Genomic DNA, 16,910 nt, shown 5'->3' with positions numbered 1-16,910 from the left:
TAGAGTGGCGGACCCGGTCGCAGGTGCGGCGGGCCTAAGGGGCAGGCGCCCCTTATGCCCTGCGTTAATGCGGCCGTAGGCCGTAGGCAAATCCCCCGTGTTTCCCCGAAAGTAAGACATATGTCTTACTTTCGGGGTACGGCTTATATTAGCCGACCCCTCTGAAACTCCCGATACGTCTTACAATCGGGGGTGTCTTACTATCGGGGAAACACGGTATCACCTGCAGAGAGATACATTCAGCTGAGTGCATCTCCTGTAGGCATTTAGCTGGGGAGTGGGGAATGGGGCAAATGCATTTGGGGGGGATTGTGCAGAATTGCCCATTTGCAAAATACAAAATTGTATTTATCTCTCTCCATTGCCTTGTGGTGTTAATTCACAAAACCTTCACCCACATCAATAATGCTGAAGTGCAAATTGTTCTTTGTGTCAAACCAAAAGCCACGCATGATAAAGGGACTTATCATAGTTGACAAAGTTGGAAGGTTATGTCGAATTGATAGGTTTTTCTCTCTCATTTGTCCTACATTTGAAACAATAAAAATAATTATGAAATTAAAAGGTTTGATTGCATTCTTATCTGTCCCCTATAAAACATGATGTACGTTTTGAGGTTTACTTTCATCTGTTGCGATAAAGCAGACATGATAGTTTCTTTACTTTTTGTGAAGCTACTTGCTTCATTTAGATAAAAACATTTATCCGCACCACTGTGCACATAAATATGATGGATAAGTAAATCACACATGATCAAAATTTGGACACATAATATAAGCAGGTAATCAGTCACACAGCTGCTTACACTAAATGCCTGCCACTCATGATATATTCAACATTAGCATATACTCACTGGGATAATTGTTTGTATATGGCTAAACTGGCATGTATATGTTCAGCTGCATTTATTGAGAATATGACTCACTTTTTTAGTTTTTGATATTTTAGAATATCCATTGTCTGTCTGTTGATCTATTTATCAGTCATCTTCCTACCCGTCTCGCTGTCTTCTAAGCAACCCTCTAACATTTAATCTTTGTGACATTCAAAATCTATTCATTTACTCAGGGCATATATGTTAATTGCAATCAGCTATGAATAACTGCTATAATCTTTATTCATGCTGATCATATTAATTAAAGGCACTGTTTCATTTGAACAATACATTAATTGAATTTTCTAATTGAATATAGCATCCGGTAACCATATATAAGGTCAGCTTGCTCCGTGGTCTATAAATGAATTATCTCTCTGACAGGTTTGTGCATTAAGCAGCGGAAGGAATGATGTTTCTAAAGTTGTATTTAGATATAATGAGTGTTAAATTCAGCACAGTGGAAGTGTTGTTTCACCTCCATGGAGGCATCCAAGGATACCTCTATTAAAGCAGCCTCCCAACACATGGAAAATATATGTATAGTATACTATGTATTTTTTAACCCTTGAAGCTATAATTAATTTTATTTTTCATTTAACTTACTTTTTTGGTGCATGTGCACAAAAGACACATTCTTTTTTTTTCCCTTTGAAATATTATGCAAGATCTTACTACAAAATTAACATGGCTACATGAAAGGATGCATTTTAAGGTGTAAAAAAAACACTATACAAACAAAACTAGGTGCGTTCACTTAACCATTATCCTACATTTTAATCCACAGTCTTTCAAAGATAATGGGACTTGTAGTGTACAAATAGCTAGAGTACTGTCCTTGATCAACCAAATCTATAAGAACCTATTCTCCATATGAATTACAACCATAAATGGACAATCTGGCGTGTGTGTTTATTGTATGTTGTATACATTTTTTTTAAAATCAGACTTTCCACCAAGAATCCAATATGTTGATCAGTTTGATAATGTATGTGATACCTGGGTAATCTTTTTTTTATGTCTTGAAAGAACCAATGTAATCAGCAAAGATATTACTACAATAAGTATAATTTTCCCACTACAAGGCTTTTAATTTCATGCATCATTAGTGGTTTTCATCTCATCAACAGATATTTACTAAAATATATTTACTATTTTTTCACTGTTTTCATGTGAAGCTATAACAAATCTACTTTCTAAACCCTTAAATAATGAAGTGTCTGTTAAAGGAATTTAAATTTGGCTCATTCGGTCATTGTCAATTTGAATAACCTTTTAGTATTCCTGCCCTAAATGATATCTCCTCTTCACAACCTTTAAAAAAAAAAGCCCACAAGTCATCTAAAGATGAAAAACACAAATTTATTACACAGATTCCTTCATCAAAGCAAAACATTTCTCTAGAAGAAAATGATTATAGCTGACGTTTTTACTAGAGACATTAAATTGTCATTTAGACGGGATGGTCTGGAAAATAGGGCTATAAACTACTGACAAGTGACAACACTCCGGTTCAGGATGGGTTAAAGTTTCAACACTTCTGCATTTAGGAGCTGTCTGACATTTCTCAAACCTATTTTTTTTTACCATGTTATGCATTCGAAAGTATATAAATAGAACCTGTGGAATGGTGTTTTAAATAGCTTGTCAAAATAGCAGCCCTGATTAGTCTAGCGTTAACACTACTGAAACAAGAAGTCATTTATACTTAACTTAGACTGTAAATTAGGTAAAAATACAAAATATATTATCTTACAAATGCTTAAATCGTAATCTATGAGCTGTTAAGCGGTTCATACTATGACTCTGTGAAGCTTTGTCTATTAAATCCCATACAATTTTAAATAAAGCTTTGAATCAAATCACTTTTGCTGTTTTTGAGAATGTTTTTCTGTAATTATTATTATTATTATTTATTATTATTATACTTTATTTATAAAGCGTCGACAGATTTAACAGATAACGACAAGTACAATACAGCAAAAAAACATATAACAAATTACAATGATGGAAAAACAAAAAATAACTAAATAAATACAATCTTACTCGTTGGTCGTAAAAAAATTTCTTTTTCTCTCTGGGGGGAGAAGTATTTCAACCAGTATATGGTCCAGGGGCTAATAAATATGAGAGGAAAATCTGAATGTTATGATATCATAGTCAAACAAATGAATACCTTTTTGTTGGGCGAACATAGAAAAAAGAAGAGACCTCTGAGGTCCTGAAAGCTTGACGAGTGGTCGAATAAAAGATATTAACGTTGATGAAAGACACCACAATTGTGCTGATGTGGATCTTTGGCCCAAGTCAGAACATACTCCGGAAACACTACTTCACCAGAGTTATGTAAAGACACATGACTAGCCCTTATAACCACAATTTTACGTCCGGAACTGGACTGGTCAGGAGCTGGAAAATTCTTCAATGTGAGAGTGCAGTGGGGTCATGTAACGGGATGTCATATGACCCCAAAAGAAAATCGAGTTGCTCTCCCAATGTGAAATCAGCTATGAAGGAAACGGTCTTGGCAAGGTGAGGGTGTAATAAGTGTTAGAGAAAAGGGTGTGAGTGAGAGTCTCAATAAAATAAAGCATCAAAATCAGTATAGTTATTTACTGTGTGGTCTAGAGATGCTTAGGACCTTTTGACAGATGATGACTTAAGCTCTGCATTGTGGACCATTTCAAGAAAGCCTAATTAACTGCAAGGGTTTTTTATTTTTATTTATTGCAACCTTATGGCTACATTTCCATATTCCTGGTGGGATATTGATCTTTCTGATGTTTTATCACTCTGTTTTTCATGGCTGATTTTCAGATTGCAACATTGAAAGCCTTTTTCTTCAAATAATGCCTGCCACTCAGTTTTTTCTTTCTGTGGAGGACGTATAAGCTTTTGTTTCCATGACAACAAAAAAAAAGTAACAAAAGAATAGCTTGCTGATTTTAAAACCAAAGAAATCTTAAATACAAGCAGATTATTCTTGGCAATAGAATAGACGGACTGGACACTTGGGCTGAGATGGAAATCGACAATTCACCTATCATTGATGCAACATTTCTTAAACAAGTTGAATACCGAAGGGAGCTTTGAGAAATTCTATGTGGGGGCACGGGTTTGTGAGACCAATTTATCTGACTTTGAATACACAGAGACAGAATTAGGAATAATCACTGCTTTTCATATACAGAAGAGCATTGGCATTTTTCTCAACTCTAAGAAGGTTTTTGGTTCCACCAATGAATAATGCATATGTCATTCTTTTTTATTTATTTTTTTTGTGTAACCATTGGGCGTTGAGACTGCATGAGAAAATGAATAATATCGTATATCGTGAATAACAAATGGTATTTCTTTTCTAAAGAGAGAAAAGCAACTGGAATTGAAAAACATTGTGTATGGTTGAATCAAAATAAAGAAAACTTGTAAGAAACTCATAAAAAGTCAATAGATCCCTCCACCATCTAAAACTAATTTGGGAGATCCTAATTGGCCACATCATAATGTATTGAATGGTCTCTAACCTTGACTACAGACAAGTCATATCTATGGTATCATATCATGTACTTCTAGGCAGTTTGAGGACAATTAATGATATGTTGGCATATGAGCGTTTAGAGAATGACTTCGCTAGATGGTCCAGGAAAGTTATGGAGCTTGCTAAAACTGTTTATACTGGGGTTGTTATGTGTAATATGTAAAAGTGTTTCTGGTGCAAAGTTTGAAAAGTGGACTTATCGCCATAGCAACCAATAGAATGTTAAAGCTATTTTAATTATTCCATCCATTTATTTCAGAAATCGCATGAGAGGTAAGGGTTGTTTATTTGTAGAAACTGTAACATTGATTAAGTTTCACATTAGATTACACACATGTGAAAACAAGCTAATATATATATATATAAACCAAAAAAATAATCTGTTTAACTTAAAGGAGGGGTTGTATTTTGTCTGCATTGGTCCCAAGTGTTTACACAATTATAACTCTATTCATGTATTACCGGTAATTATTTTTCAAGTGACATAAAGGACATATACTGTGTAACAGATATAATGTAATAAATAATAAAACTGGCAGAAGGAATAGAGTTGTTTAAAGAGAGAGTGGCAATAGATGAAGCTTGCATTTTGTGTATGAATGTTTTTATATAAAATACTGTATGCAACTTGATGTACACTACTTTCTATACAATGAAAAGAAGTATGTGTGGGGCCAAATAGAATTACTGCATTGATGTATTATATAAGGGGTTATAGTAGCTTTGAGCATGCCATATTGATACATAAAGGCTATGGGATTTATTCACTAACCCCAACAAACTTCTGCTGCAAGTGGAACTTGGCTGGCCCTTTATAACATATAGTTATGTCAGTGAGATTTCTTCTGTCTCTTCAACTATTAAATTATACATAGCTTAGCCCTTCTGGCTGGATTTATTCAGTAAGTTCACAAGGCTGAGCTCTCCTTGATGGTTTTAACGGACCAACTTGGTCATTTCCACTCTAAAAATTCAGTGTAATCAACTTCAACCTCAGACCGTGCCAATTTCTTCTAAAATTGAATTCAATTCCAAATTACTAAGCTTTCAGAAAACTTGTGACTTCGGTATGTTAATGAATGACACCTCTTTGTGTATAAAATGGAAAGCTTAATTTTAACATAACTTGGCTGGCTATTTAACATGTCATCCTATGTTACTTAATCATTATTGTGTTGAACATTTTTTTTTTATATTTTGATCTATGCTTTTTTATTTTAATGCTTGACCAGGAATATTTGGTAAGTGTCACTGCCTTCTTTATCATTGGCTTCCATAATAACTATGTTCAGGTATTTAATAACTCTGCCTTGTTATCTAATACTGCGTTTAAATGGAAATCTTGTCATTTTTCTGTTGTGTGGTTTTCAGGACGTATAAACTTGCGGTTTATGATGCTCATTTCACAGTTCGTATATGTTGAAGCACTGAGATAAAATACGGTATGCATTAGGTTGCATGTCCTTTTCAGTTACTGTGGACATGGGGAAAAGTAAACCAAGCAGCCAATTTTGAGTCTGAAATAATAACTCAATTCCAGTGACATATGCTGTATTTTGCGTATGTTGTGAATGCTGTAATGTACACTTACTTTTTTCTTGTTTTTAATCCTTCATGTTATTGTGACAAGATCTCATTTTCGTCCTTAGATACATCAGAGAAAATTGCATCATTATCTTATAACATCTTGGCTGCCAAGAGGTCTATAGTGCAGTGCACTATAGCAAATTGGTTAACACCGTAGGCTTTAGTATCTAGTGAGGACTGCCTTGCAAATAACAAGATGTGCCTTGGAACAGTTTTAGGCCATTTCTGCTTAAGAGCACTTACTTAAGAGTTAAATACAATGGAAATCAGTCTTTTTTATATTATTAGCACTGTTGACAAAGTAACCAGTTCAGGCAGTTATATTGTAATATGCAAAATATTTGTTTCCACATCTGTCACTCTTTAGCCATGAACTCTTTAGAAGTATTATTTTTGAAACTGGATTAATACTCCATTCTATTTTTTGCCCACCATATGCATTCATAGTCTGTTATATTTTGCATGTACATTGTCCAAGTAAAAAAAAACCTTCAGAAGCTCAGAGGTCACTTCTTCAAATAGAATGTAAAGAATATGTATTTATCTGATACATAGTTACAATTACACACAATGCTCGTAGATATACCGCATAGTAACTTAGGTTCCTAGAGATTTCTATTTTAGTAATTGCAAAGGCATCTTTTCACAGGGTTTATTTTAGGATCCTATGTAGGATATAAAACTAAAATTAGAACCTTGTCATTCCCATAAGAAGAAAATAAAATGAATTTTTTCCCAACACGTTTTATAGCTGATTTTGTTTTATTTATCAAGCAAGCTTTATTACTCAGTATTAAATATTTGTAATATTTTGTATCCTGAAATTAAACAGTTTGTAGCATAAACACATAACAGGGTTAGACTTTTCTGCTATCTTAAATTCAAGGCCTGTGCTAGGTAAGTTAGTATATCCTTTGGCTAAATATAGTTCATTTATAATGTACTCTCAACAACTTTTTTTCATTCAATAGATTTCCAAAGAGTAACTGATCCTTAACCAATTAGGACTGAGGTTTGGAAAAAACAGATATTAAGGCACCCTATGCTAATTAGCTGTTCCTTAGCAGGTCTAAAAATTAGGTAAAACAACCTCAGATGGACAACACATGACATATTATTTATTCAACAAAAATAAAGCCAAAATGGAGAAGCCATGTGTGAAAAACTAAGTGCACATTATGATTCAATAGCATGTAGAATCACCTTTAGCAGCAATAACTTAAAGTAATAGTTTTCTGTATGACTTTATCAGTCTCACATCGTTGTGGAGGAATTTTGACCCACTCCTCTTTACAATGTTGCTTCAGTTCATTGAGGTTTGCAGGCATTTGTTTATGCACAGCTCTCTTAAGGTCCCACCACAGCATCTCAATAGGTTTGAGGTCTGGACTCTGACTGGGCCATTGCAACAGAGGAGCTTGTGGTCAACTCAATGACTGCAAAGTTCCCAAGTCCTGTCCCTGCAAAATAAGCCCAAATCACCACCCCTTCACCACCGTGCTTGACAGTTGGTATGAAGTGTTTGTGCAAGCTCTATACTTTATGTTCTTGTACCTGATGTGTAGGTCTCTCCCCTAAAGACTACATTCCACACAGTACATTGGGGATATCACTAAGTTTGTTAAAGCAGAGCTTATAGATCAGAATGGTTAAAAAACAAACAAACTAGCAGAATAAAGCCGCTTTAACTAACATTTCAATGGCAGAAATACTGGCTTTTGTGATATCAGTAGGCCATACTCAAGAAGGATTATGAGGAGCAACATACAGTGTAAGAACAGATTATAGTTACATTCAGCTCTTCACAGTTATGAGGCCCGATTGCACTTGATTATGTTCTCTTTTGTACAATGATACACTGTTCTGCTAATTTATGCATTCTATGGTTATACTTATTCAGGTTATTTAAAAAAATGAAGTCTGTTACGTTTTACTTCACTTCATTACAAGATGCTGAGCACCATGGAAATGCTTTTAGTCAAGTGAAAGCTTCCTTTCATCACAAAAGAACACATTTCTGTTTAGTTATAAAAGAAATAGATTAGATATCATTTTCATGCACTTTTCTGTACTGATTACATTTTAACGGCTGCATGTTATTTCCATTCTCTTCCTTGAAGAGCAGTAACAATTCAAGATCTGGATATTATTTATACATTTAAGAAAAATGTACACAATGTGATCATATTATGGCGTAATGTCATTTTATTACATTTCAATTTTAACCTCTTGCATAAGAAACATACAGAGATTCAGTACGTAATAATGTGTATTTTGTACTTTTTATGTGAAAATTTTACTTTCAGTTCAGTTGCAATTTCTTGGCATTTTAAAAGTAATATTTTTTCATCAGAATTCACTTTAAAACAACTCTAAAAAAGGTAACATTTATTCCATACTTACTGTAATTTTCTTTTCCTGGCTAAACTCCATGGCAGCTTGATCAATGGGAAGCTCTTCTTCTCTCAGCTGATAAGACAGGAAAACACAGATATGACCCATGCACACCTAGCTAGTGAGTCAAGTAACATGCTTAGTCAGAGCTTAGTACAGTAAGTGTGGAATAAATGTTCCCTTTTTCTGGCTATTCATGGCAGGATGAAAAAATGGGAAATACCCAAGCAGTAAAAAAAACAAGGGGGTCCAGAGAGAGAGAATAAAACCACACAACCACAAAAACTGCACGAACATCGAGCATCGAAGACCTTACAAATTAAATTAAATTAGCGGACACATGTCACTGCTGCCCAGGAAGATGACAAGGCCCTAGTAGAAAGAGCTGTCAATCCTGAAGGAATAGGAACACCTTGGGAGTCAGAGGCTTTAGAGATACCCGAAACAACCAGCTGGTAAGAGTGGAGGAAGCAGTAGCATGATCCTTAGAGAAACCGGTTGGCAGATCAGTCTATGAGACTTTTTTCAGTCAGCTGTCCTGCGAATATAAGTCTTGAGTCATATAACCAAATCCAGGGAATGTATGCAGAATCACTTCCTGGTTTTTGTGTAAATCCAAAACAACTTTAGGTTGAAAGTGCACCAGAGATCTGAGAATTACCCAGTCTTGCTGAAAAACAAGTCAAGGCTTCTTCCACAAGAAGGACTGAATTTTGGAGATCCTCCTAGCTGATGCGATTGCCATGAGAAGAAGAGTCTTCAGGGTTATTAAAGACAACCTCCCTCTAGTGGCTCAAAGGAAGAGGAGAAGAAGCCCTGGAGGACCAAAGGAAGATGCCAAGGAGGCATGCAGGGCAGAAAGGAGGTCTGATCTTGTGGACTGCCTTTAAAAATCTGAAGGCATCCACATCCAATGCCCATCTAACGCCCATCAGTGCAGAAATAGGAGAATCCTGGACCTCCAATGAGCTGAGAAAAACCTTTATCTTGACCTGACCGGGGGGGAATCCAATAAACAAGAAGAAGAAAGAGATTCTATGGAAACGGCTCAACTCACAGGCCATTCAAAAATTGCCTTCAAGATCCAGCAATGAGTGGCAGAGCTAGACTGCTTCCTTGCAGTTTGCAGGGTATCTGCGACTAAGGACGAGAAACTCTTGGCTAACAATGTGCTCCTCTCAGCTTCTAAGTCATCACATGTAGAGATTCCGGAGCCTGATGAAGCACTGCCTTGAGACAGAAGGGCCGCCAAGAGAGGAAGCTCCTAGGTAATGGAGCTGAAAGACTCTTCAAAAGCAGAAATCACAGATGTCTGGGCCAGAACAGAATTATTGCAATCACCTCTGCTTGCTTTCGGCAGGTATCAATAGGATCAGAGGGGAAAACACAGCCCAGACTGAAGTTCAAAGGATGGCACAGTGCATCTGTTCTTGTTTTCATGATTTTTTCTTAGGGTGTTTTTGCATTTTTAAAAAACACCCCACCAAGTTGTCATAATAAAACATAAGTAATAGTGGGCTATTTTAAGATTTTAGCCCTGGTTAAATTAAACAGACTAAAAAAATGTTTCTTAGGAATAGACAGGCCATGTAAGTAAGTAGAGGCAATCAAGGACTTGAGGGAAAACTGAATGAAAAGGGTGATACATTATAGACATTGTAAAGCAAGTCAAAAAGTGAGATAGTATGGATATTGTTATTGAAGAAGTTTTTGTAGAACAAGACAACATGTAGTTATTTTAGGTGTTGTGTTTTAGGGAAGTGAGGGATATACATCACACTACTAAATGTTTGGGGTCACTTGGAAACATCTTTGTTAATTAAAGAAAAACTAATTTTGTCCATTAAAGTAAAATGCAATGGATCAGAAATACATTGTAGACATTGTTAACATTGTAAATGACTATTGTAGCTGGGAACAGCTGATTTTGAATGGAATATCTATATAGGTGAACAGAGGCCCCTTTATCAGCAACCATCACTCCTGTGTTCCAATGGCACGTTGTGTTCACTAATCCAAGTTTAAATTTAGAAGGCTGACTGATCATTAGAAACCATTTTTGCAATTAAGTTAGCACAGCTGGAAAGTCCAATTAACTAATGTGTATATTATCATATGTTTAAAAAAGAGGAGAAGAGGGCACTGCACTTGTAACCATGTACTCTATTACTGCTTCAGTGTCACTCGGGATAATGCCTCGTTTCATTTTCCTTTTGGGTTTTTAAATACATATTATACTTTTACTGCATTTTGCCAAATACATTACTTCACAGTAACAGCATGCAAAACATTATTTTAAATAGCAGAAGAACAGCAGTTGAAGCATTTTAATAAAATGACTCTTAGTGGCAGACATTTAACCTGCATTAGAGCCACTTCAGTCATCTAGCCGACAGTATTGTGCATTGTTAATTCAATTACTCGTGCCCTTTTGACACCTCCTACACAGATGATGAGTTTTAAGAGGTTCTTTGTGCAGCTTCAATAGTAACATATATTAGAGTTATTAGAAGCTGAACATTATAAAACAGTTTCCTTTCCTTTTGGCAAGACATACATGATTTGAGTGATGCTCAAGGACAAGTTGTCCTTTAAAAAAGTAACATTGTGTCGATATAATAAATTAGCTTTCTGTAAACATATGAATCATATTTGCTTGATTATAAGCTTGCTACTCTGCCCCCAAATATGCCTTATACCCCCATATATGCCACTCTGCCCCCCAATATCCCACTCTGCCTCCCTGATATGCCATATACCCCCTATATGCACCCTTTGACTTACCGATGCATCCGTAGACTTGTCCTGCGTGCTCCAGACTCCCTGGTGTCAAGTGGGGGGCAGCCGGTGGACGTCTGTGCACAACCTCCGCTCCTCATGAAATTTCATTTCTGCTTGATATTCCACAGTTAACGATAAGTGGAATTTTTGGAAAGTGGAAATGTTTAGGAACAGCAACAATTCAAAAAAATGGAAGACCACCTAAAGTCACAGAGTGGGGTCACCGAGTGCTGAGGCGCATGGTGCGTAAAAGTCACCAACGCTCTGCTGATTGTATAGCTGAAGAGTTCCAAACTTCCAACTGGCATTAATATCGGCACTAAAACTGTACGGCAAAAGCTTCATCGAATGGGTTTCCATGGTCGAGCAGCTGCATGCAAGCCTCACATCACCAAGTACAATGCCAAGCGTCAGATCGAGTGGTAAAAATGCACGCTACTCAACTCTGCAGCAGTGGAAACCTATTCTGTGAGGTGACAGATCACTCTTCTCTGGCAGTCTGGGCTTGGCGGATGCTGTTTTTCAGGGGTTGGGTCCCTTAATTCCAGCAAAGGGGAATCTTTAATGCTTCAGCATGCCAAGACATTTTGGACAATTCTATGCTTCCACCTTTGTGGAAACAGTTTGGGGAAGGACCTTTACTGTTCCAGCATGACTGTGCCCCTGTGCACAAAGCAAGGTCCATAAAGACATGGTTGGATGAGTTTGTTGTGGAAGAAGTTGACCGCACAGAGCCCTGACCTCAACCCAATTGAACACCTTTGGATGCTAATTGTGAGCCAGGCCTTATAGTCCAACATCATACTCCAAAAATATAGTGGAAAGCCTTCCCAGAAATATAGAGGTTGTTATTGCCACAAAGGGGGACTGACTTTACATTAATGCCCATGGTTTTGAAATGGGATGTCCAATACAAACATATAGGTGTCCACATATTTTTGGTCATCCAGTATATATGTATTATTATTCCCACCTTCTAGAGGCAGTCATTAATCTGTTACTGAAATAACTGCTAGGTGGAGCACTTTATAAATGTAGTAAAGGTATATTCACATATGTGTGCAGTGGATTTATAATATGTAAAGGCAGAACCAAAATTCACGTACCTGACGAAGCAAAAAGCAAAATGTATTGTATGCTTCATACGTGTTGACGTCACTAGAAGGAGGACATTTACACACGGAAGGTCACAAAGAGCACTGGACATGAAAGTCTGCAGCCGCGCTCACGTATACTGGACAGTCAGTGAACATTGTCAACATCTACAAGACACTTTGATGTAAGATTGTATATTATTTCTTATATTAAAGTTTAATTACATTTACTTACCTTCCGTTTTCTGCCTTCTGAAGACTCATTTGTGGGATATATTGTAAGATACCTTGAGCTTTGCCTGGGGTCCTACTATTGGTCTACACATGGGCAAGTTGATGCCCTTTATATTGTAAGGGTCTCTCTTTACATTGGTTGATTTTACATATATTCAGATATATTACACTATATTTTGTTTTGTATGTTTTATTTTTCTTTATACATGAGCCATTCTCTATAAATGCAAGACTACTCTGAATGACTACATAAGGGCACATATATAGGTGATTTTTTTGTTTTTCACTATTGGGTGTGCGGACACTGTTTAATATGATACATCCAGCTTGTCCAGCTTTGTACCCTAACATTAGTGTCAAATTGTACGCGTATTGCTATGTATTTCTTTATTATTGGCCTCCAAATTGCGACTATTATTGATCGCAGTGGAACTGCACTGTTAAGCACTCACACCTAGTGCATGTCACCGTTTCAATTGCCAAACATAATGTCTGTGTCTCAGTGCCTTGATTATTATTTTTCAAGGACTCTTTCAAGACACAAAGTAAACCATTTCAGAAAACACATTGCAAGTCTAAAGATAAACCATTACTACAGCTAGAGATCTAAATCATGTTCTTTTAATACGATTCTATTTTTAACAACACTTTCCCATCATTTAGTGTGTATTTGAAGCTACAGTGTTAGAAAGCAGGTTGTCATCCCTCTGGAATAAAGCTGCACACACAATCCTACCAGTAATTATAGCTATGCAGCAATTACATATGATTTATTCAGACTCATCGGCGGGGTATGGTTTCCTAGCACCCAGCATCACAAAGGCACAGTGCAGAAATGAAGGGCCTGATTATGTCTAAATTTAACATCACATAAAACGCTTTAACACCCAAAAGGGAACGTAAAGTGTAAGCTTATAAGCCCAAGTAAGCATTGGTTGCCATTCATTGCATAGCACCTTCTGTGCTCTTTCCATTCCGCCTGCTAGAATATTAATACAAGCACAATTACAATGAATACACTGAAAACTTTTTTTATATCTCCCAAAAAGGCAATGTATTAACGGGTGTATTTCTTCCGTTTCCTGAAGCTTATTTGTTTATCAAGATCTATAAAACAATGATTATTTTCTATTTTTTTATGAGTCATCATTGGTTCTGGGTAGAACAATGGCTTCCATATTATTGATGCATATACAAACAATTATTTGAGTAACTGGATTCCTAATATTAAAATTTTACTTCAAGGTTTACTGTGATTCAAATTATAAACATATAATGGAACATTTATGTAGGAATTTTACTTAAATAGATTTAAAAAATATATACTGCATTAATGATTTGTTTATTGCATCTGTATTTATTAACAGCCATAGGCATTTGATGTGGGCTGTATGTTGCCCGACCATAGTGTTTCCCTAAAATTTTTCTTTACTCTGTATACTATACTATATTCTTTAGATAAAGAATAAAATGGCAAAGGTATAATTTTAGCCATAAATATGTATTTAATATTTAGGAATTGGATATCTTTTCTGAGATGTACAGAGCCGGCAAACCAGGAACTTTTTAAGTTGAGCAGCGGAGAATCAGTAAAAGCACTGAATTATATGACCTGCAGAGTTAATGCAAAGATTACTGTGTGAATTTCACCGCTATCATCTCTGAGGATGGTTTTCTTAGTACTAGGCAAGTAAAGCACATTCTGAATAAATCATGTTCATTTGCAGGTAAATTTACTCACTTTTACAAAACTGACCTAATATAACTCCATGTAATGCCAAGATTTTAAATAAACATTTTATTCCATTAGAGGCAACACTAAACGCAGTCTTTAAATTCTCGTATACGGTGCGCATCAGGGCCGGAGCTAGCTCCTTTTTCACCCGAGGCAAGAATGGAAAATTGTGCACCCCAGCTATTTTTTTTTTTTTTTTTTACAGAGGTTGTTTTATTTACACTGCCCTTATACACACCTGTCCATAAACACACAAAGACACATACACGTTGCCTTTACACACACCTGTACACTGCCCTTACACACAACTGCCCATAAACACACATATACACATACACTGCCCTTACACACGACTGCCCTTACACACACCTGCCCATTATTATGAATTTACACATTCACTGCCCTTACACACGACTTCTCTTACACATACCTGCCCATTAATACGCATATACACATACACTGCCCTTATACACGACTTCTCTTACACATACCTGCCCATTAATACGCATATACACATACACTGCCCTTACACACGACTGCCTTTACACACATATACACACACCAGCTTACAAACATACAAATACCTGCACTGCCTTTACACACACCTGCCCATTAACGCGCATATATGCATACACTGCCCTTACACATGACTGCCCATAAACACACATATACACATAAACTGCCCACACATGACTACCTCTACACACACCTGCCCATTAATGCACATATACACATACACTGCCCTTACACACAACTGCCTTTACACACATATATACACACACACCAGCTTACAAACATACAAATACCTACACTGCCCTCACACACACACACACACACACACACTGCCCATACACACCAGCTTACAAACACACACACATATATATATATACACATACACTGCCCTTATACTCCACTGCCTTTACACACATACATATATACACACACCAGCTTACAAACACACAAATGCCTACACTGCCCATACACACGCACTGCCCATACACACACACTGCCCATGTACACACACACACTGGCCATACACACACAATGACCATACACACACACTGCCCGCACACACACACACTGCACATACACACACACACACTGCCCATGCACACACACACACTGCCCATACACACACACACTGCTCATACACACAAACACTGCTCATGCACACACACACTGCCCATACACACACACACTGCTCATGCACACACACATTGCCCATACACACACACACTGCCCATACACACACACACTGCCCATACACACTGCCGATTCACACACACACACTGCCCATACACACACAAGCTTACAAACACACACATATACACAGCCCTTACACGCACACCAGCTTATAAACAGACACATACACACAGCCCTTACACCCCTTTCTCCCCATCTCTTACTTTTCTCATCTTCCATCATCTTCTATCTTCCATCCTGTGGTGGGAGTGCGAGGGCTGTCACTCCAGGCCTCTGCTTTAGTGCTCCCTCATCACTATGCACCGGCTATTGATGCAGAGCGCCCGGTGATGTCATATACTGGCGCTCTGCATCATTTGCCCGCGCGTAGTGATTAGGGAGAATGGAAGCGGTCCATTAATGTTGGGCTGGTTAAAGGGGGATTGTGATATCCCCAACCAGCCCTGCTCATCGGGCACCTCCCCCCTTAGACCAGTGCTGATGGTACCTGGGCGCGCACTGCCCATGGGGGCGCCCGATGAGCAGGGTTGGTTGGGGAGAGCACAATTGAGCTGGTTAGGGAGATCTGTGATCTACTCAACCAGTCCTGGAGGCTGCAGCTGCTGATCGGCTGTGCGCCCCTTTGCAGCTGCGCCTGAGGCGAGTGTCTTACTCGCCTCACCCTTCCTACGGCCCTGGTGCATGGCAAGTAAAAAAAAATTAAAAAAAATAAATCACTCCATGCCTCATTTTGGTGTAGTAAATACCTGAAGTTTTTATTCACCTTTTCGGCAACTAGCTAATTTTTAGTGTTAAACATATGATTTAAATGATGATTTTAATTTAGTAATAAAAAAATGGCGACTTCCTTTTCGCATTACCTTTATGTTTAGTGCTCTCATTAAATCATCTTTGCCTGTTTGTGAAGTTGCTGATTGTAGTTCTGAAAATTTTGTAAACGTTTGGAAGGAGAAGAAGGTGCAATATCTTTAGGAGAGGAAATTGAGAAGATAGGCTCCTGTTTCAACTTCTTCTAGATAAAGTTTCATTAACATATTTCCATATCGATTATGTAAAAAATGCAAAAAGTTATTGGTAGTTTCAATAATTGTATTTGTTTATGCTAAACACTGTGCTGGCAACAATTCCCCTTTAACTAAATAATTGATGCTCGCCTTTATATCAGTTTCTTATTGTAAGAATACAAGCTACAGAGTATAAACCATTTAACAAATGTAACACAAGTATCCATGTCACGTAGACTTAGTCTTTGATTGTCATTACTGTGTTCAGTTACTGTGTTGAGTGGAGTAGCTGAACTAGTGTTTAATTTCTTAACTTCCAAGAATGCAGGATAAGTGACACCATTGTTATCCGATGTGCCATGTGCCTGACTGAGCACATTACACTCTGCCTCTAATAATAAGATGTGACAATGTTGAAAAGGCCTTTCAAGGTTTATTCTGGTAACGTCTCCGATTGACCTTTGTC

The 16,910-nt window shown here is 37.3% G+C and overlaps 1 protein-coding gene and 1 long non-coding RNA gene across 3 annotated transcripts in view; one reads left to right on the top strand and one right to left on the bottom strand.

Moving 5' to 3' along the window:
* Positions 1-16,910, top strand: part of ZNF385B (zinc finger protein 385B) — a 155,808-nt gene that overhangs the window by 78,305 nt on the left and 60,593 nt on the right. The window lies entirely within an intron of this gene.
* Positions 14,421-15,121, bottom strand: LOC128501515 (uncharacterized). Its single transcript, XR_008355042.1, has 2 exons — positions 14,729-15,121; positions 14,421-14,475 (listed from the first exon to the last, which is right to left on the bottom strand). It is a non-coding gene; the product is annotated as an uncharacterized LOC128501515 (long non-coding RNA).

The sequence above is a fragment of the Spea bombifrons genome, chromosome 7 (genome assembly GCF_027358695.1).
Source record: "Spea bombifrons isolate aSpeBom1 chromosome 7, aSpeBom1.2.pri, whole genome shotgun sequence".
Taxonomy (NCBI): domain Eukaryota; kingdom Metazoa; phylum Chordata; class Amphibia; order Anura; family Pelobatidae; genus Spea; species Spea bombifrons.
The sequence above is the reverse complement of the archived record's forward strand: the minus strand, read 5'-3'. Positions and strand labels throughout refer to the sequence as shown.